Source organism: Vicugna pacos, chromosome 36, assembly GCF_048564905.1.
Source record: "Vicugna pacos chromosome 36, VicPac4, whole genome shotgun sequence".
NCBI classification, from domain to species: Eukaryota; Metazoa; Chordata; class Mammalia; order Artiodactyla; family Camelidae; genus Vicugna; species Vicugna pacos.
In genome coordinates, this window is record NC_133022.1 from 6819284 (window position 1) to 6843018 (window position 23735).

General features: G+C 37.5%; 1 long non-coding RNA gene across 1 annotated transcript in view; it reads left to right on the forward strand.

The window, feature by feature from the left end:
* LOC140691693 (uncharacterized) overlaps positions 1-23735 on the forward strand; it is a 40631-nt gene extending 16896 nt beyond the window's left edge. The window contains exons 2-3 of the long non-coding RNA XR_012067383.1: positions 17798-17902; positions 23321-23735. This is a non-coding gene — a long non-coding RNA (uncharacterized lncRNA). The remainder of the gene's footprint in view (positions 1-17797; positions 17903-23320) is intronic.

Consider the following 23735-nt stretch of genomic DNA (forward strand, 5'->3'; position numbering starts at 1 on the left):
TGGTTGACCTACTTCCTGGGTGGTTGAACTAGATGGTTTTTAAGTTTCCAACCAGAGGAAACAATCTAAACTTGCAACAAAATTAGTACAATTAATTATTTCCAGACCTACAGACCCCCTCCTTCCTTCGTGAACTCAAAAGAGGGCCGAGAAGTTCAATAAACTGAATTTTTAAATTTTGTTCTCATTTCTTCCCTCAGTGTACCTTTGGATTATCTGTGAAAAAAGAAAGGAAATTAATAATACAAACAAGATTATAATGCAAATTATATACCAATTTGGGATAATGCATTTTTCAATAAAATAATTTTTTATCTCATACTTATGGAGCATGAACTACATAGCAGGGTATTGTGTAAACACAAAGGATGTTTACAGTCAAGAAGTCCTGACATCCATCCATTGACTTTTTTCTAATTCCCTGTGGTGTACTGAGTGGCAGCAGGGTGGTGGTTAATCTCTTAAACTCAAGTGTCAGAAAGTCTGCCTTTGAGTCCCATCTCTTCCATTTGCTAGCAGTGTGACTTTGGACAAGTCATCTAATCTCTAAATTTCTGTAAAATGGAGATGTAATCAAGCCTAGATCCCAGGGCTGTTATGAGGATTGTGAAACAATGCATAGAAAGTGCTTATCTCAGTTCCTGGTACATAGCTAGTACTTTATCAATGGTAGTGATTATTATTATTACATTTCTTTTTTGATAGATGGGTACACACTGCCTACTGCAGCCTTTCTGAACAGGAAATCAAAATTTACATGGCAAAATGTCACTAATTCACATTAATGGGAAATATGACCTTATGTGGAAATAGGATTATTCCAGATACAATTAGTGAAGTTAATTTGAGAGTATCCCTAATCCAGTATAGCTTATGTCTTTATGAAAAGGAGACAATTGGACATAGAGACAGAGAGTAATTTATTATGCAGCAACAGAAAACTAATGAAGGTTTTTTGTATGTTCTCTTTATCACTTCATCCCTTTTACAAGAAAGTTGAGATCATTTAATTAACAGTAGTAAAAATTAATGGGCACCTGTTTTGTGTTAGGAGTTCTGTACTAAAGAATTCCTGCTAAATATTTATACAAACTTTTCAATAATTTGAGATAGATGTTAGCATCTCCTCCATTTTATCTATGTAAATACTGAGATTCTAAGGGTTTAAGTTGCTTGTGTAAGGTTCCACAGTTGGCCTGGTGTATATTTAGATGCAAATCTAAAACAATTTGACCCCAAAGCCTTGTGCTTTACAAGTGCTCTTGTCCACATGCCCAAACTGGTACTTGAAGTCTGTGCAATGTTCTGAGTGTCTGTGGGACATGGGGAGGTGGAACATAACTCTCTTTCCATGGCCATCCCTTCCATACTTGATTTGGGTGGCTCTGTGGTAGAGAAGATGCTAGTGGGGCTCCCAGCCAGCAATTAGTACAAGTAGGGCCATGATTCTGCCCTTGACCTCAGCTCAGCTTTGCGAAGGCATGTGGGTTAGACTTCTGAAGATTCTCCTCTGCCTTTTGCTTCCAGGTAAAAAGCGTTTCCAGAGAAGTGGAGGAAATTCAGCTTGTCATGGTGTAAAAAAATGTTCATAAATGAAACTCTGAAATAATTCTTACAGTGAGTAGTCTTAGGTGACCATTTTAAGAAACAGTCAAATTTGAGGACTCTCTCAGACCTATTGTTTCTCCTCAGCAAAATTTAATATAACCTATAAAAACATAGGCTTTATATTTCTCTTTTATTATCCAGTCCACATTTTAGTTACTCAGTAAAATCATGTTTTCATTTCTTCACGCATTGATTTACTCATCAAACATGTTTTGAGTGCTGACTATGTGCCAAGAATTTTCTGGGTATTTGGGTTAAAAGGGTCAAAAAGAAAAGGTCCTCATGCTCAAAGGAGGTTCTCATTTTAGTAAGCATTAACACTTTCCTCCACTAACACCTAGGAATATATCCCATCTCCTTTTCTTTTGTCTTTTGTTTGTTCTGATTGTCATCATTTTTTTCTTTTTGTTAATCTATTCCAAATTTTAGTGAATCAGTTGCTGATTTATTTGACATGAGCCATATGCTGTCTTTCTTCTCTGATAGACATCAGTACTGCCACCATGAGAATAATTTTTTTTTATTGTCCCCTCTACTGTGATTATAATACTGAAATTTTAATATTTGGGCCACTGCCACAAATAAAAAAATATTAAATCACAAAACTTCTGGGGGATAAGATCTGGAGTGCAGATGGTGGTATCAATCTCCAGGAGAGTCATCTCTGAAAAATTTTCCAACAATGTGGCTTAGTAAACACTGGAAATATTAGAAGCCCACAAGCCTTGAATTCTCAACAGTACCTTGTGGGGATTCACGAGGATCTTGTAGTGAAAGAAGTGCATGCCCTTTTTATATGACTTCAACAGCTACCAGTAATGCAGTGCTGAGGCAGTCTGTATTTAATCCTCAGAAGAGATAGAAGATTATACATAATACCCGAGAGAGGCAAGTTGTATTTTACAGGTATTTTGGCTCATAGCACACATAACCTATTTCAGTTTTTTGGAGGGCCATGTAACTGAATAGTTTTAATGGAAAATGACTTACTCATTTAAAGGCTGGTTTATTTGTTGTCTATTGTCTATTATTTATTTACTTTTATTTAGTTACTTAAAAATACTATACATCACAGTCACAAAAGTGATGAGCAAATATTGACTGAATCAGTATTCACGATACTCATTACTTCATGTAGGAAACCATTGCTACCTAAATCTGTTCCCAGAGTTAGGGCTCAAAATATATGGTCTCCAATCTAATATAATCCATTGTGCAAACTGATAATCTAATAGGAAAAGCAAAAGGCAAGGAAGGAAGTAGGCAAAGAAGGGAGGAAGAGGGGATTGCAATGCACAATAATAATTACCAATATTCACATTGGTACGTGGCACTAAGGGATCTCAAGGAAGGGTCCCCAACCTAGAGTGACTGTGGGTGTGTGAGTGTGTGTATGAGAGATCATTCTAGGGGAGGTGATCTGATCTGAATCCTGAAGGGTAAGGAGGAGGAAGAAGTAGGAGGGAGAACATTCCAGGAGATGTTAGAGGAACCTGCTGAGACATGAGGCTTGGAGATAGAAAGGGGACAGGTGGTCACGAAGGACCACTTGTATGGCAAATAAGCAGTTTGAATTTTACTCAAAATGTATTGGGGAAACACTGAGGAATTTAAGGCAGTTTGTTGTGCTTTTGAAAGCTCATTCTGGGAGCCCTGGAGAAACTGGACTGAAGGGATGGTGGGAGAGGAGGGTAGATGGAAGAACAGAGGCCAGTTAGTCTGCTGCAGTGAGTGAGGTGACCCCTGAGTAGTGCCTGAACTCAGGCCTGCAGAGGTGGAAAAAGGAAGGGTCAGCATGCAGAAGTGGAAATAGAATCCCGAGTATTAAGAAAGTAGAAATGACAGATGGGTAGCCTGTACAGAAAACACGGCCTTTTCCCTGAAGCAAGTGTGATTATTCAACTGTCAAAGTGGTACACATTCTCTACCTTCAAATTAATACTAATCCAATTCATGTTTTGGAAGTAGACAATCATCGGTGTTATAACCAGGGCATCTTTATCTTTGAGGAATATTAAGGGCTGTGAAGCATATAGCATCCTGGGCTGCAGTGCTTAATGCAACTTGACTCTTTATTTACTGTTAAATATTCAGATTAAAGAGTTCACTTGGCAGGTATTTTATAGTGTGAATAAATTAAAATCCTTCGTTAAATTAATTTACATTTCATGTGTTTTCTGATAAAGTACAAAATGTGGCTTTCCTGTTTATCTATACTGGGTAACGAGGTTGTCTCAAAGTGCCAAGAATCTAATAATCTCCATTTTGGTGAGAGGTGGGGAGGCTTCTAGATATCAGAATGGCTTTATAAGACAGAAAGCTCTAGACTTTCGCAGGCTGCTCCTTCGGAGGGGTTTCTGAGATACTCTTCTTTTTACTAAGGAACCTTGTTTGCTCTTTATTAAAGTAACACTGGTAAGTCACATCAGTCATAGCACTAGGGAAGCCGATTCTGTATCTTACATGAGAATTCCCACAAAGTAGTTTAGTAATATCCAGTAAATACACATTAAGTTTAATTTTATCCTAATCCTAAATGTAAGGGAAGTTGGACTCTACATTTGGATAATAGAAATCTGTGCGTTATTTATCATAGAGAGGATGACAAGAGGAAAATATTGACTTCCTCTCCTTGAAATCTTCCAGCAGGTTGATTTGTTATTCAAAAGTGTGCATAGAAAAATTGTCTCTTGGTATAGTAAGAGGAATATAGAAGATAAGAAAGAGATTTTTTCCCCCTTCTACTACCTCAAAGCAGATGGAAGTAATTATGTTTGACATTGCATTTGGGTGGGATGAATTAAGTATTTCTGATGAGACCCAGTACAGGCTTGCAGGAAAACTTGAAGTAAGAGAACAACTTAATTCTTTTAGCAACCTGAAGCATGGTCATTCTGTCATCCTGTTACTGCTTCTGTCCTATTTGCTGATTCTGGCATTAGGTAAGAGGAGCTAAATCATATAGCATTTTTTAAAGTGCAAGATGTTGGGTGAAAAAGTAATTGTTTTGGTGGCAGATTATTGGAAGAAAACTGGCTGGACAAAGTCAAATAGATTGATTTACGGCAGTTTTTCAAAATCTTTACATGCTGATGTAACAACCATGAAAATAACCATGTTTTGAGTGCCTAACCTGTGTCAGGCACTGTTCTAATTACCTTGCCTGAGTTAACTTGTTTCCTACTACTTCTCTATGGATGGATGAGTGCCAATATTATCCTCATTGTCCAAATGAGGAAACTGATGGCAGAGAAGTTCTGAATTTGCCAAACTTACACACAGCTTACAAGTCATTCTTTGAGGGCAGAATCCAGTTTATAGTATTTCACAGACTTTGCTGACCACACCAAAGGTCCATCCCCTTTTCCTTTGGACATCTATTGAAATTAATATTCTGTAGGATGCAATCTGAAAAATGTAGCAGAGGAAACAGTATGGAGGAATGTTGGGAAGAACATTGCAGAATAATTGTATCTTCTCAGGCATAAGAGATATGTACTACTCTAGCCAAAGATCAGGAGAGGTTTGCCTCCTCTCACAGGTCAGCCAAAAATACTACAGGCCCATGATTTACTATTTAAAAATCTACAGAACCTAGACTTTCATCCTGGGTGAATTCTTTCCATTTATGGTAGGTAAATCTTTGCTGAGATAGTACTTACAATATTCTAATTAAAAAGACAATGATCCTGACCTAGGCTGTGTCAAGCATGAGCCCTGTGTCCAGATCCTTTAACTTTACCTAGCTTGTGGTCTTAGCCACACTGGCTAAGCCTCAAATCTAACTTTTATCAAATAACAAAGAATTTTAACAGCTTGGCTCAGTCCCCTGCTCACACTAAACCTTTATTCTTCCTAAATTATCTAAACAGGCAGTGCATAGATCAGGAAAATTTAATGGCCAATAAACATAAAATGCTCAATTTTTCTTGTTAATCAAAAAAGGAAAAAGAAAATTGATGGAATATTATTTTTTCTGCCAATCAAATTGGCAACTTTTTTGAGACATAATTGAGATATAAAGAAGTGCACATATTTAATGAGCTTGGTCAAAAGGCACTGTTTCTATTATTTTAATTGTAATAGAAATATCAAGGCACCAAAAAGTAGAGATTAGCCAGACCATTATATTGCTCTTGTTTATGTAAAATCTGTGCCTGGCAAAAATAGTTATTAAATACTCTTACTGTGTTCACTGCATAAAGGTGGCACTTTTCAATTAACTAACCCGCCCTGGGCCCCAGAGCTAGCACCGCTCAAGGGATAGATAGATGGCCTACTAGGTGGCCATCAACTACAGCTTGACCTTTGCCAGGATTGGTAAATCAGTCATTCCAGAAGGGATGGGAGTGGAAGGTGCTGAAGCCTATACACCCATGATTTACTATTTAAAATAGTAAATCTGGGCAGAGTTGGGCCCATGTAGCACATCTAATAAACCCTGCTCCCATTCACCATTTGAGATGTTGAAGTTAAAAGTAAAGCACATATGAAATCTGAATAAAGGGGCCTCATCGAAAGCATGAGATTTTCAGACATCTGCCTTCCTCTCTCTGCTTTTCTGTGTGTAGCCTACACACTGAGGAGGGGCACATACATCTTTGTGACTTGTTTAAAACTCATGGTCTGGTGCCATGAGAACAGAAAACTGTTACTTGCTACCAGATTATCTCATGCCTAATGAAGAGGATTTTAATAAGGATTCTCAACAATAATGATGAAGAACTTTCTAATAATTAGGGCTAATGAAGAATTAAAGGAACCAGGTGACTCCTCCTAGCTAGAAATACTCAAATAGTGTTAGTATGGAAGGAATCAGTTACCAGATAGGGATTGGACTCAGTGACCTCTAAACTACATTTGAAAGCTGAGGGTATATGGTTGTTTTTGTCTAAATGTCTCCAGTCCCCTTTGTTTTCTGAGGCACTTTTTGTCATGAGCAATTAGCAGGATATATTTTTACTTAATGTATGCAAATGAATATTTATGAGCAATTTTAGAAAGCTTCATAAGATAGTACTTTTTAATATAAGCTGTCAGTGTAAAAGTCCAAATTTTAAAGGTGAAACCACATTTGCTTATAACCAGTCTAGGCAAAGATAGAGTAAAATTGAATGATTCAAGAAAGTGTCCGGTAGCACATAATAAGCAGCCTTTATTAAGTGGTGCAAGTCAATATCAGTTCAAGGATCACCATCTTTTAAAATTTTTATGTCCAGACACTAGTCTACAGCTCGTAATATTCACTCACTAATTACCTTAAGCATCAAGTGGTAATCCTGAGGCTTATCCCCCACTAACTTGGAGGAGTTGCCACAGTCTTCTGCCTCTGACTATTTTGTGACTTGATTTATTTGTGTCTTAAAACAAATGTGAATTCATAGCCACAAGAAAAGGAATCTTGCTCTACTGAATGGCATTCCCAAGGAAATGTGATTAGCATTACTGTTAGTTATTATTGTCATTGTTATGACTTTTAGGAGAACTAATTTTTGTTTCAGGATCAAATATAATAAAACAGGCATCAGTGCTCTCTGAAACAGTTTGTATCTTTGTTTCTAGTATGCAAATACCTTTTGTGGCACAATACTGAATTCTTTGGGGCATGCAAATAATATGTTAAAGTGAAAAAAATTCTCTTAACAAAGTTGGTTTATGATTTTAAATTTTCTGTCCTTTGAATTTGGAAATGATTCCAAGGGAATCAAGATATTATTTGCTGATTGAAATAATATAATTCTTGAGAAGTAATTAAGATACAGTCTTATAGATGGTATATTAGCTACTGCAGATGAAAAAAAAAACTGTTTTCATTAGAAAGGAATGGCAATGATAATAAAATGATGAGAGACACAGATTGTTCCCTAAACACAGTTAACTGGCATTTTCTTGGTGTGTGACCTTGAGTAAATTTCTTAACCTTTTTCAGCCTGAGTTTCCTCATCAGTAAAATTGGGATAAATGTGCCTCACTTGTGCTTATTATATGATTACATGAGGACATATATAAATGCAAAACATGAAATGTTGTCTAGTATATAGTAGTATTTGATAAATATTAGTCTGTTGTTACTGTTATTGTCACTGTTAAGTCTTACTGGGATTGAATGCTCTTGGTGCAGGTAAGGAAGTAAGACTAGCATGGGGGAAGAAATATGATGGTGGAAATTGTAGGAGATTGTAAACCAGCAACCCTGGCTTCTAGTCCTTATTTTTCTGTTAACACACTGTTGTGGTCTGCTGTTACTTACTTCTTTGAGTTAAAGTTAAGATACCAGTTCGTATTTTGTTTGTCTAGATGAAGGAATCCCCCATTTTTTCCAGTTACAAACTTCTTTCATTTTATGTGAGCCAGCATCATGATTTTCAAATATCTTAGTACATGTATTTTATTAATTGTAAATGTTGAAAACTATGGATAATAGCAATCAAGTGAGTCACAGCTTCAAATAACTCAACCAGTTCCACAGTCTCTAACTGAGAACAAGCTGTGTTGAGGGCCTTATGAAGCAGAAGCAGAGAGGAATAAGCCCCACACTTAAGGAGTTCAGAGTTAGGATATGTAAAGTGATCCTCCACACATTCTTCTATAATCTTATCCTTTTATTTAAAAATACAATGTTGGTTATAACTCTATCAGACCATGTATAAAAGGATTAAGACCATACAACTGTGTGATTTTGAATGTCAGTATCCTATCATTCACATCTAATTGTGGTCAGAGCAATTAGGATGAAAATAAAGGACAGCTAAGGTGAAATAAATCAATATCTATGCTGGAATTGCAATATCAATTTATTATGCCAGGTCAGAAAAGTAAATGGTGAGTTCTTGTAAGTTACCTGAAAAAAAAAACTATGAAAGTTTTAGACTAAAATTAGATAGAATTTATTGGACAGATGCCATGGTAGAGATCTTAAAAAAGAAAAGAAAAGAAAAGAAATGGTCTCATTTTTAGGTTGGGAAAAATCCATGCAATGGACAAGGCCTATTCTATTCTATTATACTGAATAGAACTGAAGAATTGTGGGGCCTAAGGAACTGAGCTGTCTGATGCATTTCTCACTCAAGGTGAAACTGCTGACATTAACCACCGAAGAATTAGTCACAAAATTTACTTTTCAGTTAAGGATTATAGATAAATTTGCCCTTCATTTAAAGCATTTTTTCACAAAATCTAGTCACTTAAATCTGTCAGGTCAAGTGTCCTGGAGGAGAAAAAGACTTAGTGAGTTAATAGTTTATGTGGGGGTGACTGTGATTTGCATTCAAAGCAAGAGTTAGTAATGAGCAGAAAGAGGGGAGCTCTCTCACTGACACCAAGTCGGATGGCAAAGAGGATCATCCAGAGCAAATTTCCCAGCTCTTTCAGGTAGAGAATTGCTTTCATATCTTGCTTGCCTTTAATACATTTGATCATAGGGTCTGAGAATACACTCTGCCAACCAGACATACCTTCTAATTATGATCCTTCCCCTCTCAGCCTTTCAAGTCAGAGGAGGCATAAATGAGCCTGGAGAAGGGTGATGGGTGGGCTTTCTGTCTGAGATAGTTGATGGCCTTTTGGTGGGAAACTCTGTTAGAATATAGAAAGGGTCCTTTCTAAAAGGAAAAGTTAAAAAACAAAAGTATGTGTGAAGCTTTGCTCTCTTTACATCTAAATGTCCATATCAATGGCATAGGTACTAAAAATGTCTGAAAAGAAGAGCTGGGACATCTTCAGAAGTCTATGGGATACCGTTGTTTATTTATATACATATGCACCCACATAAATTTAAATAGTACATATTGATATGTAGAAATTAATAGGACATGTAAATACATTAAATTTTATACAATGCTTAAACATTTACAGAACAACTATAAACACATGAAATGCTTTTTTTAAGCATACATTAAATTTACAGAATAGAGAAATTTATATAAAATACATGTATAAATAAATTATATAAATATGAACTTTTATGTAAGATCCTATTTTAAAAAGCAGCATATTGTAAATCCTCTGTTACCTTCTCTTTGCAATTGTATGCTTTACGATTGCTTTTTCTTGTGTGAGGTAGCCTGGTACTTGGTATTTTCTCAGTTAGACCTGAATTACTTGTTGCTGACCAACTATGACAGGGGCTGACTTGGATCGAAGGACACAGTCCTCTTTCTTCCAGAAGATCATCCTGTGACTTTCCTCAAACTAACCTTAACAACACCTCAGTAAGATATGGTTTTGGAGGCAAAAAATAACACAAATAATTCGATCATTACTTTCTGCCACTGTTCATTTTTGGCTCTACTTTGAAAGTAATAAAAGCATGCATTTCCTCACAAGTGTGAAAAATGCCTCTTCCTTTGTAATTTCAAGATAAAATTTATTCCAAATTGGGTAACTTTATTAGAATTTTATGGCATTGAATTTTTTTCTATTCATAATAATAAATTAATATTTTAAAATTCTGTCTTCAGAGAGAAAAAAAATTTGCTGTATGTGTAAACAAATTCATACTGATTAATTCCAGTATTACCATGAAGTTACATTTCCTCTGTGTACATTAAATCATCTTGATAACACCACAATAAGTTGATCACACACACAATCAATTTACAAGGACTGTTTCAAGACTTAGATCAACATAGTTGATTCTTATACCACTCTGAAAGACTTCTTGATATCCCCAGAGCCAATTTATTCAGCCATGTTCATTATGGCAGCACTCCAAGAAATTCATTCTGCAACTTAGAGATTTGTATTGCACAAAGTTATTTTTAATTCAGCAAGCAACCCTACTTTTAGTAAGCAGCTTTTAAGACTTAACCACTAAGTTATTACAAAAATTGAAATAGTTAATTTTGCCCACTATGTTAGGTTTTGTTAAGTACTTTCATGATATTTTAAACATAATCCTAACAAAAATGCTCTGTGTGGGTGGTGATAATGCTGCTAATAAGTATTTACTCAGCACCCACCTTGTCCCACTGGGCATTTTACATAATATCCTCATAGTGCTGCTGGGAAAAACAGATTCTAAAGTGTTATGTAGCTTAAGCAAAGCTTTTGATTGCATTGTAAGGTTCAGTTTTCAACTATTGGGTTTTTTGATTCCCAAAGATATCCAAAAGCTAGTGTGCTGTATGGGCAAGAGGGACAGAGAAAAGACATGCTATATAACCAGCAGTGTTGATGGTCCACTCTCTCAGCTTCTGCCTGAGAAGACCTACAGTCTGCAAGAGGTGAATGTTTTTCACCATCTGTCACGGGCAGTCCCCCATACTGTGTGCCCCGGCATCAAATCTTGTTTCTGTCCTTTTTGTTTTGCACGCTACTGGGCCTCGATCTCTTATTGAGCACTTTGAGCAAAATACTATCTTCCAGCAAAGAAACACCTTGAACTTACTTGAAGTCTCTTTGGCCAGTTTCAGATGCAAGAGTGAATAGATGAAATGTGGACCGAACATTGCATTCCATTACTTCTTTAAAATAGCTTCTTAGAGAATGAAGGGTCCAGGTTGGGGGCTTGAGTTTTTCTGATTTCAGTGATAAAAAGTTCCTTCAGGACCACCACACAATGCAATCTGTTTGGAAAGCAAAGGATCATCATCATCCTTCTTCTCGTTATTTTGTCAATAATTACTCCCATGAAAGAATGCCTATTTCATGTCAAGCACTAGGCTTACATGTTTTTTAAACATTATCTTATTTCACCTTTACAACAAACCAAGTAGGTCGCATTCTCTCTATTTTTACAGATAAGTTCCCATAATTGGGACATAGTAGAGTCTCTTTGAATACTACTCTCTTTAAATCCAAAGTCTTTGTTCTTCCTGTTACTCCTGCTTTCTCCAAATCAGATTAGATAAAAATTTCATGCTTGCATCCACATTTCAAGGCATGTTGGAATTTACATTTCAAGGACTCTGTGTTGGACATACAGCCTGTAAGGGAGGAAGTGTGACTGCATCTTATCAATAGCTTCACCAGAAAGGTGACATTACTTCTAAGTTAATTCCTCATTGGAAGAACTTTGGAAGAAGGTTATTACAGTGCATGGCTCTCTGAAGGTGTTTTTCTTAGATCAAGGTGGCCCCAGAGAATTATAATTGAATTGCTTTTCATTTTGTTTAGTACTGTTAGGACAAGTATGCACATGATCTTGAAGCATTTTGGAAAGTGATTTGAGACCTACTGTTTGATCAAGCAACACTTGAGAAACTCATAGTATTAGAAAAATATTTGCATGTACTAGACCATTTGTGATATAATGAATCTTGGTTGTTAGGTTAATACATATTTTAATGTATGTTTCAACTAGGGAAATGTATAGTATTTGAAGGGTGAGGTTTTTGTCTGCAGCACATACTTGTGAGGATTCAAAAATTACAAGATGAAGTCACAGATTTTTTAAAATTCAGTTTTAGAGAAAGTGAACTTAGGTTGAAATAAGAAGCCAATTAGGAAGGCAGCTACTTGTGAATCTCTCTAGACATGAAGTAAGTGTTAATTCTAAAACAAACAAATCACTCCAGGAAACTGTTAAGCCCTTGATCCTGGAAAAAACACAGTAGACAATGTGGAATAGGGGAAAGAACAAAGAACTGGGGATCAGCACATGCTCTGCCAGGAACTAACATTATGTGTGACTTGGACAAGTCACTTTACCAGTGTCAGGCTCACTTTCCTCATTTGTAAAATCAGTGTGTTTCATATAGTTTCTAAAGTCCTATTGAGCTGGATATACTATTATTTGAAGTGCATGTGGAATTAAGCACTTACCTTCTGTAAAGATGTTTATGTTCTATTTCTTTCCTTAGAAGTCCTTTAACAAAATGGAAGATAACTTTAAGTAGCTGAATTTAAACAGTACTGGTCTTTGTAAGAATCAGAGCTTGTTCATATGTTAAGCTTTTCTTATCACATCAACAACTGAAATATATACAATTTATACAGATAGGAAAAGGTAATAGCTACCCAAATTATACTACTTTACTGATGTGTAGACATAATGAGAATGTAGCCATCTGCAAGCCAAGCAAAGAGATCTCAGAAGAAACCAAACCTGCTGATACCTTGATCTTGGACTTCTGGTGTCTAGAATTGTAAGAAAAAATATTTTTGTTGTTTAAGCCACTATTCAGTCTGAGGCATTTTGTTATGGCAGCTCTAGCAAACTAATACAGTAAACAGTATTATTCTCATTTTTTGGTTAAGGAAACATGACTCAGAGAGGTAAGGTAACTGATTTCTCTGGAGTTACTAACCAAAGATCATGTGGCTGGTAAATGGCAGAACTGGGTTTCAAACCTGTTTTTCTGACTGTGTACGTTCCATGTCACCACACACTTTCCTTATTAGTCATAAAGCACAATCTTCCCCCTTCCATGGAGCATTGTAGATATCACATGTGGTATTCTGTGTACCAATAATTGCTTACACATACTTTATGAAGATTTTCTAAGCATGGTGCTTACACAAAGAAACATAGTCTATTGTTCAGGACCCTGAGTTTCTCATTAGACTGTTTGAAAAGTTACTTAAACTTCCTGTGTTTTTTTCCCCTTTATATCATGAATGGAAATCAAAATATCTCATAAATTTGTTGAAAGGATTAAATGAGATACAGCACATAAAGCAGTTATCATAGGCTTTGGTATATTTTCAGGACTCAATATATACTAGCTATTATATATTACTATTATATTAATTAATTTACTTTATCATACAACTACTTTGAATGATGGACAGCTTGAAGGATGTCTGAAATTTTCATTACAAGCACTTTCATGTTAAAGAGGAAGAAAATTAAGGCCTTGAAATTACAGCAAATCAAATTGAATGAGCTCAAAGGGCTGTTTTATTTTTAATTTTACTTTTTAAAAAAACTAAATTAGCTTATTGTAACTCCATTCATATTGTATTTATTTATAATGGCAGTATGATTTTGACAATTTCTTATCTAGCTATTGAAATAATAGGGTGATGAATATTTAGCACAGACAGGTTAGTCGAACTAAACTGATTTTTTTTTCTTTAAACCTTTAAGATACTGTCCTCAGTATAAAAATAATCTCATTTGTAGTGATCTTTTATAACTCTGAGCAGTGGGGAATTAGACTGGAGAAGAAAGTTTAGGCAACATGATAGGGAGGGAGAAAGTGAGGGTAAGGATTTTGTTCTTTAGGCAGTGAGGAAACTTTGAAGATTTCTTAGTGGGAAAGTAACTTCTGAGGAACTCTGGAAGATTAATTTGGCAAAAATATTTGCTATTGATTAGCTCATAAATAGAAGTTAAAGGTTTATTTTAATTGTCCTGATAAGAGACAGTGAGCATCAGAACAATAATGCTTGCACTGGGAGTGGAGAGGAGATAAAGCAGATGAAAAAATCACTTAGGTTGATTAAATATGCATGAAAAATATGAGAAGTGCACGTTTAAAGTTTACTTGGTTAGGTCAAAAAATGATGTGTCAACTAGAAAAACAAATATTTAGGAGACATTTAAAGCACAAGAGGTGGTTTTTAATTTTAACTGTTAAATGAATTTGTTTCAGCAGGTTCAGATGAATCATATTGCAGGATAATAGAAATAGCCTGAAACTTCAGGGAAATACCAGAAAGACAGTTCCCCTCTTCTCTTAGAATACCACCTCAGCTTTAGAGGCAGGGTGCTGGGCAAAGGCAGTTAGTCTTGGTCTGTCACCCTTGGCCTAGTCCTGCCCTATAATAGGGGACTAAGTAAGGAAAGAGCCCCAGGCTTCTCAGCTGCTCTTGCCCAGAGTAAAGCTTCTGCAACGCAGAGCTGGGTGTGTGTCATAAATGTTGGTGGCCTGCCCCTCATAGGGAGGAACTACAGCCCTAGACTGGGAGCTAGAGATGGAGGAGTCCTGTGTTCTGAGCTGCACTTTTAGGGGGAGAGTTTTAACTGTGCTGAGCTGGAGAGAAGGGGAGGGAGTGGACTGTGGGTTAAATGTCACAAATTCTTTATCTTTTTACCGAGATTTAGTGAATTTCCTTGAATAAATATATCCGTGCGCCCATAGGACAATTTACAGAGGCCTTAGTTGCATGTGCTGTTTAATACTTTTCACCTCTTAATGATTGTTTCCCTGGGGAGAAAGTCCAGAGCTTCTCACATTGTCATTCCAGAAGTTGCCTCTTTAGTTGTCATTTGTTAATTGAGATGTTGGCAAGTGAAATGTGCTTAGAAGAGGAGAAAGAATTGATAATGGGTCTGAAAACTAGGCCATACAGCAATATCTAGGAGAACTAAAACATTGAAGAGTTGCCAGAAAGCAGAGTTTTTATAGATATAAAATAGTAAAAATAACTTTAATCTGTGTAACTCCACTCAGAAGAACTAAAATTAATACACAAAATTACTGGGAGGCAGGTTTCACTAAATTTTTGAAACAAGTTTGAGTGAAAAATCAATGGCAGCCAAATATATGGCACTGAACTCTCTTTTACTGGAGATGTGTAAACAAAGCTGAGAACATCTCTTAAAGTAATACCAGAGGAGATGTCTGCAATGGCACATCATCAAGCAAGATGAACGTAGAAATGTGTACATTGCACAGAGCAGTTGGAGGCTTCTGTATCAATCAAGATGACAGATGATGCTGGTTTGAAGGGGAGAGTAGCAGATAGAATGGAGAGATGTGTTCTAGCACCCAATGCTATGGTAAGTGCTATGGGGAATGCAAACATTTGAAAATGTGAACCTTCCCCTGACATACCAAGCAACAAAGAAAAAAAATAGTTACTAACACAAAATTTTTCAAGTTATTTAACTTTATCCTTATACCCAATAACAGAAGTTTCCAGTAGCAACAAGATGAACAATAACACAAATGGAAACAAACAAAACAGTGAATAAATGTTTATAAACTGCAGACCCAGATCACAAGGTCAAGCATACTTTCATGAATTTTTAAAACCAAGGAATATAAATGGAATATCTCCACACTGAAGATTTATAAAAAATATAAAGCAGCACAGGATCATCAGAAAAATAGGGGAAGGTTTCAATAATACAGTTTTTAAGTAACAAGTAGGTAGAAACTCTAAAGGGAATTTAGATGTAGTAAGAAACATTCTTGACACCAGATTACCAATTTTTGTAATAATGAAAGAATATAAAAACCTCACAATTTAAATTGTGATTCTATAGAGTTCACTAAACTTTTTTTTTTGTAAAACCACAGTATTTGAGATATACCTAATTAGGTAGAGCGCTAGAAACACTTTTTGTTATGCTTGTGTTTTCCTGATCTTTACAAAAATATTTGATTAGCTTAAAATGATAAATTTTTCTGTTAAATTCTACCTTGGTTTAGGAGTAGGTACATTTAAACTGCATTAAGATCTCGTAAGAGAAAATGGGACCTTTGTAAATATTCAAGGATAAGAAGCCAATTTTCTGTAATAGTTCTGTACTTTGTTAGGTTTTGGTAATGAGATTTGCAAGACACTTATTATTATAAAATGTATTCCAGCTGCCTGATGAGATCGGTGGTCAAATTGCCTGTCTGGACATTTGGTCACCAATTTTGTTCAAAGTCTGCACCTTTATGTGTTTCAGCTCTGCTCTCCCAGTAAGACTGGTGCTGTGACTGAGAGCCTGGATTTCCTTAATTTTGGGATGGCTTCCCTAGGGTTCCCATCAATATGATCATGTCCCACTTCTGGTCAGGGAACAGACTGCAGGTTGGGGCACTGACGGAATTTTGGCCGCAACCCTCTGGCTGCCACCAGAGCACAAGACTGTTCCTCCTCTTAATTGGCATTTTCTTAACGTATGGTACTCAACTCCCACCTCGGGCAGGACAGGCAGGCTCTGTCTTTTAATCTGCTGCAGACCTTCTTCACTTTTTCAATTCATTTTGCAAACAGAAATTAGTTCAGCGGGTTTCAACTGGAAACAGGTGCTCTTGGTTCGTATCACCTCGATGAGTGACATAAACTAAAATGCACTTTTATCTCACTGGTGATAATCATGGACCCCAATACATTACCTTTTTTATATACAAAGCCACTAACTTGCTCTAGAGAGGATTACCTCCAGATTCCTAACTGAACCCAAGCCAGTCTTTTAGGCCTGAGTTTTCCAAGTTGGCTATATGCGCTTTGCAATTTCACCAGAATGTTGCCAACACTCTAACGTGTGCTGTGTGGATGTGGAGTAAATTCACTAAATCGCAAGAGTGAAAGAAGTAACATTACAAGTTCTACATGATTCGCTGGACTGGTTTTCTCTCAAATTTACTCATCTTGGTAAATAATACAAGTTACAGTTTGATTTTAGTTTTATTGATCCCTATTTACTCTCTGTGCTTTTTAATTGATCAAGAAGGAAATTTGTAGTTAAGAGAAATTACTCCCAATGGGATTATAGTCTAAGTGGAGAGAAGAACTTACTGTTTATTCCAGTGGATTTGTGCAGCATTGATGGGCAGACATCCCAGACATGAAGTCATCTTGGGGCAAATACATAAAATTCTGCTTTCTCATCACACAACATTATCCTGGAACAAGGACTCAAGGTTTTTTGAGGGTTATAGATGATCTAAAAATTCTTTAGAATTCACTGAGAATTAAGATCGTTTATAAGTTATAAATTCTGTAATATTAAAAACAAAAAGCCCTTAAACTAAGGAAAACCAGTGCTGTCTTCTGAGAACACCCATCTACATTTGCCGTGTGGCTAATTTCAAATTGCGATTTTCTCAAACCTGATTTGTATTTTACACAGCTGTTCAGTGCCCTTCCGTTTCTTGCATTTTTCAAGGAGTTATATGGTTCCCCCTCTTCCTTCCTTAAACATAATTTTAACACAGCTTACAGACACACACACACACACAAACACACAAGTTTGTTAGCCAATATCCGTAAATGACCAAAGCCTGGGGGAAACTACTGAAAATCAAACTTGGTTATAGCAGAGTGGTATCAGCCAGGTACTGGCTACGTTCCATGTTTATAAATAGGATGCAAAAGCTTAATTTTATCATAACTGCAGAGCAACTTTGAAAAAGTCATGTAATTTAATGGCATAACCATCCTTTATTGCTATATGTAAATAGACTGAATAACAGCAGTAAATGTTGAACACAATCTAGTTGCTGCAATTTCTTTGGAACACACTTTAAATTTCAAATTATGTTTAATGCCTTTGTACATAACACAGGTCTCTCTTTTAAAGCTTATCGCATGGAGTTGACTTACTTGAGGAAAATGGCATTTGGGAAAAACAGAGAAGTAGAAGCAGAGTGGGCCATTTGGAAATCTGACCACATTTTTTTTTAAGGTGAGTCATTTAGTTTTAAATTGTCTTTTCCTTTCATTATTTTGAACTTTATCAATGTCCTCCTGTGTTAGGTATTTACATCATCTATGAATAAGACTTTTCCCAATTGCACTGTGTGACTTGGCCACAACATTTCCCTTTCCTTTGGTATAATTAGGCTTAAAGGGAGAAGGTGATAGACAATGGTGTGCACATGCTAGGCTGCTTCTTCCCATGGAAATGATTCACTAGCAGGTATCCTTTGATTCTGCCCTTGGTCCTGCCCTCAGGACCAACATATCCTTCCTATGCTCAGTGGAAGAAGGGAGGAAATGCTGTTCTCTTTGTATCCCGTCTGATTTCAGAATTTTATAATGAAGATACAAATGTGAAGGTGAGATAAGAAGCTAAAAAGTAAAAAGTTCTTTTGAGAGGCAGAGGTAGAAGGCTCTGATGGAATTTTAACACAGGGGTGTTAGCAATAAGCCAGGAGGTCTCCCCTGTGCTCTCCTGGGCTGCCGTCAGCAGTGTGGGGAAGTTTACCCTAAAGCAAATTCCCTCATGGGATTGATAAGTCTTAGAAGGTGAGTCCTCAAAGTTCATCATGCACACAATAATATACTTTGATCTCGTGGATTTTTTAATTTTTAAAAATTTAGTTTTGTGCTCATTGGATGATTTCAAACAAAATTGAGAAAATAGGGAAACAATTTTGCCTTTAGGTTAAAATGAAATCTATAAATCCACCATGATCAGGGCAGTGCACTGTTTACAGCCATACTATTAATGCATCATCAGGAAAATCATGGAGAAGGTGTTTATCCTAGAACTCTTACCTTCTCGAGCAAAGTCTTTTCTTATGTTCAACAAATTCTCTCATTCCCAGGAAAGTTGGTTAAATGAATGGGTCTAATTCATTTATTTGGGAATTCATCCTTATTGTGTGCCAGGCTTAAAGATTTCATGGTGGACCAAACAGTAATGCAACTCAAAGGCTTACGAAAAGGATGAACAATATACAAGTAATTATATAATTATAATGAATCCCTAGATGGAGACTGGAAGGCTGGAGCAGGAAGGAGGGACTTGCCCCTTTCTGTTGGTTCCCGTTCATGTCAAGATGAGCCCAGCTCTTGAGGCTGGCAGCAGTCCGTCGCCTCATGACTGATTTGCGGTTTCTCCAATATTCACAGAACAAACCTTATCTCCTAGCACCAGAGCCACTCCTTCAAGTACTGAGTTCCAACTCTGCCTTCTCGCCTAAGCTTCTAAGTTTGAATAATTTCAGTCTCTTCCCTTTGTTTACTGGTCCTGGGACTGCTAGTTGCTTCCTGTAATTCATACCTCTGTGACACCTTGCTGTACTGATTCACCTTTTCAGTTTTCTGATACCTGATTAACAGTTCTTGCATTAAACTCTCTCTCTTGAAATAATCGGTATGGTAAAATCTGACTGCAATCTCTCTGATGCAGTGGGCAGAACCTAACATTAATCACATGTACATTTTTCCCCCTAAGGACCTACCTGGATCCCCTGTGAGGGCTGGTAATCACACAGTCAGGGTATTTGAAGTGGTATTCAGTTAAAGAAGAAAGTCCGAAGAATAAGCCAGCCACTGCAGCAGGGTGTGGGAGGTTACTCATGTTGAGTTTATAAGTTAATGGAGAAGATGCAAACATAAACACTTGACAATAAAGTGGCTCATGAGATGAAGGAATGAAAGATGCTTTTAAGGCTTTGCCAGCCTAATGGTAGAGACAATTGGAAAGCTAATGGAAAACTCATTACTCCTTAACTTAGCTTTCTGTGTGGATTCACAGACATTTATTCATTAACCTGGGCCCTCTTCTGGCTTTGGATGGGTGAAGCGCAAAGGCAAATATTAAGTTCTAGCCGAAAAGTAGGAGTAGTGTTGTAAGTAGATGACAAAACAGATCAGCAGACCTGACACGGTTCAAGAGGGGACAGCAATCTAGACAATTCGTCGAGTCACATAGCAACCTTGGTCATGCCTTGGTGTTCGGGCATTTTAGAACTCTTGATAACCTCTTCACCACCCAGATGCTGCCTGTCTACCTCAAGGCACCATTGTTGTTGCCACATTGGACACTTTAGCGTTAGCAACTGGCCTACACCTCCACATTTCCCCCCTCCAATTTTATGGTTTGGGGTTTAATGCTAGTTCTTGGCCTCTTACCATCTTTCTTATTTGCTCACACCTAATTGGATAAGTTCTCTCATGGCTCTGGATTAAATGTCCACCTTCATAGGAGCATCCCAGTATCACAATACTTAATACACACTAATATGACAGCTGGTGACAAATGCTGTAAGAAGAGAAGAGCAGGATGCATATGTGCTATTTCAAAGGGAGTGCTCAGTAAAGGTCTGACTGATGGTGACATTTGGGCAGAGGCTTAAATTGGGCACAGAGGCAAGCCATGCAGAGATCAAGTGAAAGAACCTTCCAGGCAGGAGGAATAGCAGAGGCAAAGTCTCAAGGCAGACACGGTCTCAGCCTGTTTGAGAAAGTGCAAGGATGCCATGGAGGTGACGCTGAGTGAGTGAGAGGTCACTAGAAGGACATGATGCTAGAAACACAGTCAGAGTGAGGCCAGGTAGGACACTGCAGGTCATGGGAAGAGCTTCAGATTTCCTTGTCAGTGTGGTGGAAAGCCGTTGGAGGGTTCTAAATGGGGAAGTCATGTGATCTGACATATTTTTAAAGGATAACTCTGACTTCTGTGTGGAGAATGAGCTGCAGATGTCAGGAGTTCTGACCAGGTCGAATGTCGCTGTGGTGGCATTCACTATAAGAGTAATGATGGTTTGAAATGAGGTGCTTGTAATGAAGATGTTGACAAGTGGTTGGACCAGAGATACATTTGATGTTCAGCTAACTGACTTTGCTAATGGTTTATATGTGAGGCTCCAAGAACAACTGTACAGTTAGATGAACAATGTACCAATAAATGAGATGAGAAATCTGTTGAGGGGGTGGAGTGTATATGTGTGTTGTATTTGAGATGCTTATTTGCTACTCAAGTGAAAATGTCATATAGGCAGTTATATGTGCAAGCTGAATGCTCAGTGGAGAGTTTGGGCTAGAGATACAAAATAGATACTATTAAATGACACTAAAAGCCATGTGATTGGTTAAGATTATTTAAAAGATGAGTGTAGATAGAGAAGAAAAGAGGACAGAAGGCTGATTCCCAGAGCACTCTAACATTTGGAAGCCAACAAGCAGAGGAGGGGGCAGCAATGGGGACTGAAAGGAGAGTCAAGTGAGGCAGGAGAAAATCCAAAAGTGGGGTGTCAAGTGATCTACTAAGGAAAGGTTTTCATGAAAAAGAGAGTGCCCCCCTGTGCCAAATTCTCCTGAGAGGTCAAGTCAGATTCCAGTGGTGTGCTGACCACTGGATTAACAACATGGAGTCATTAGAGACCAATATAAGACAATAGAAGGATGGAGATAAAAACCTGATTGATGCTTATTCAAGAGAAAATTGGAGATTGTAAAATATCTAGTATAGATAAATTTTAAAGGATTTTCTTTAAAGAGCATCAGAGAGATGAAACAGTAGCTAGCGATGTCTAAGTAAGAGAGCAGTTTTTTAAAAAAAAATTAATGGTAGCTATGCATAATTTTATGTTGATGAAAATTATTTGGAAAGGCGGGGAGACTGATGCAGGGGAAAGAACTGAAAACCAGAGGAATGAAGTCCTTGAGTTGGCAGGCAGGGATACAATCCAGCATAAGCACGTTGGGGTTTGCCTTTGAAAGAAGTGTGGACAATAATTGATCCATTGAAACATGAAGAAAGAAGAGTGTATAAGTTTAGAGGCAAGTAGGATGACAGATTTAGTTGTGAGAGAAGGAGGTTTTCCCCTGGCTGCTTCTTGACATCAACAGCTGAGAGAAATAAGGGGGCTAGTGGATGTTAGGGTCCAGAGGGTAAAATGCAAGATGCAGAGTCATCCCAGAGAGCAGGGATGTGAGGTGGTTGGGTGTTGCAGTTTGACTGTTAAGCAAGACTGAAGCTTTGAGGTGTGTGGACACAAACTTATAGTGATATCAGCGTAAAAGCAGAGAGTGGAGGGAGAGTCCTGTTTAATCAGGAATATGGTTTTGCTAAGTAATTATAGCAGAATTAAAGACGGGCAGGGAGACCAGGTATATACATGGGAATAGTTATAACAACGGCGCATAGAATGGAATGCAAGTTGTTTAGAGAAGGAAACAAGGATATGACAGGGTGATACAGTGAAAAGGTGATTTGGTCAGTTTTTTAAGCTCCTTGGTGGGGGATCAACTAATTGCATGACCATATAGTTGATATTTTTGAGATGATTTGGTTATTGGTGGTGTGAACGTGGAGTGAGGGGCCTGATATAAGGAGACGTGATTGATGGTAAGGACATCAAGGAAGTGAATCTCCAGGAATTGAGTTTCCATTGAGTTTTTGGAGAAGGAAGACAAGAGAGACAGTGGAGAGAAGGGCAGCAAACTGAAGCCAAACATTCACTGAAGGAGGGAGAGTGGCCGGAAGAGTGGTAGATCAGAAGGCTGGGTCCAGAAGGATGGCAGATGACTGCAACGTGGCGGAGGAGTAGAGTCCAGCGGCAAGTGCTTCAGAGGAGCAGGGCCCTGTTAGGGACGTGGAGGGACTGACGACTGGGGATAGCAATGAAGGGCAATGAGTGTACATGCCATTTTCAGGCTTAGTGGTAAGTGGAGTGGAGAAGGGTAAGCAGCCACCCTCTGGAAGGGCTGCAGAGACAGCGATGCCCCAAGAGCTGTCAGATTTCAGTTAGTGCAAGGAGGTGAAGCTGAAGGCAGCAATCAGAGAAGTGTTTATTCAGAGGCATCTATTCCTATAACATAGCAGCCTATGGACACCAAATAAAAATCCAGGTCCAGAATGAAGAACCATTATGAGATTTAGCAAAGAACAGATCAAATGTCCTGATGAATACTTGGCTTAACTTATAATCAAGTTATTGTTACAAATATCACTTAAGTGTAATGCAGGGAAGAATTTTGACAGTCAAGACTTTTTATCCCATGTTGTGGTTTTTACTGTTGCTGGTGTTGTGGGTGTGTGTTTGGCAGGTAGCACATTATATAGAGTAATTTGTAGACAAGGTAAGGCACAAAGTTGTGCTCTTCCTATATAATAGAACAGAAGGTAATTTATGTGTGGATCTGTACTGCTAACTGTAAGGAATGCAGTATTGGATATACTTAGTTGGGTTTTGTTTTTCCCATTTCCCATCTGCTGTTTCCTAATCACAGGCTTTCAGTTTGTATTATAATTTTCTTTATCATCTTTGCACCTTCTAGCCATTGTGAGGGTTGATCTTGGTGATAGACACATGACTTTGTTTTGCAGTTTATGGAAGTACTCTTTGTTTATTTTTTATTTAAATTACAGACTTTGTATATCCCCCCAACTGACTGTTAATTGTGCTGGACATACAAATGACAAATGCTGGAGAGGCTACACTGCTGGTGGGAATGCAGTTTGGTGCAGGCACTGTGGAAAACAGTATGGAGATTCCTGAAAAGGCTAGAAATAGATTTACCATATGACCCAGGATACCCGCTCCTGGGCGTATATCCAGAAGGAACCCTACTTCAAAATGACACCTGCACCCCAATGTTCATAGCAGCACTATTTAAAATATGCAAGACATGGAAACAGCCTAAATGTCCATCAACAGATGACTGGGTAAAGAAGCTGTGATATATTTATACAATGGAATACTATTCAGCCATAAAAATGACAACATAACATCATTTGCAGCAACATTGATGTTCCTGGAGAATGTCATTCTAAGTGAAGTAAT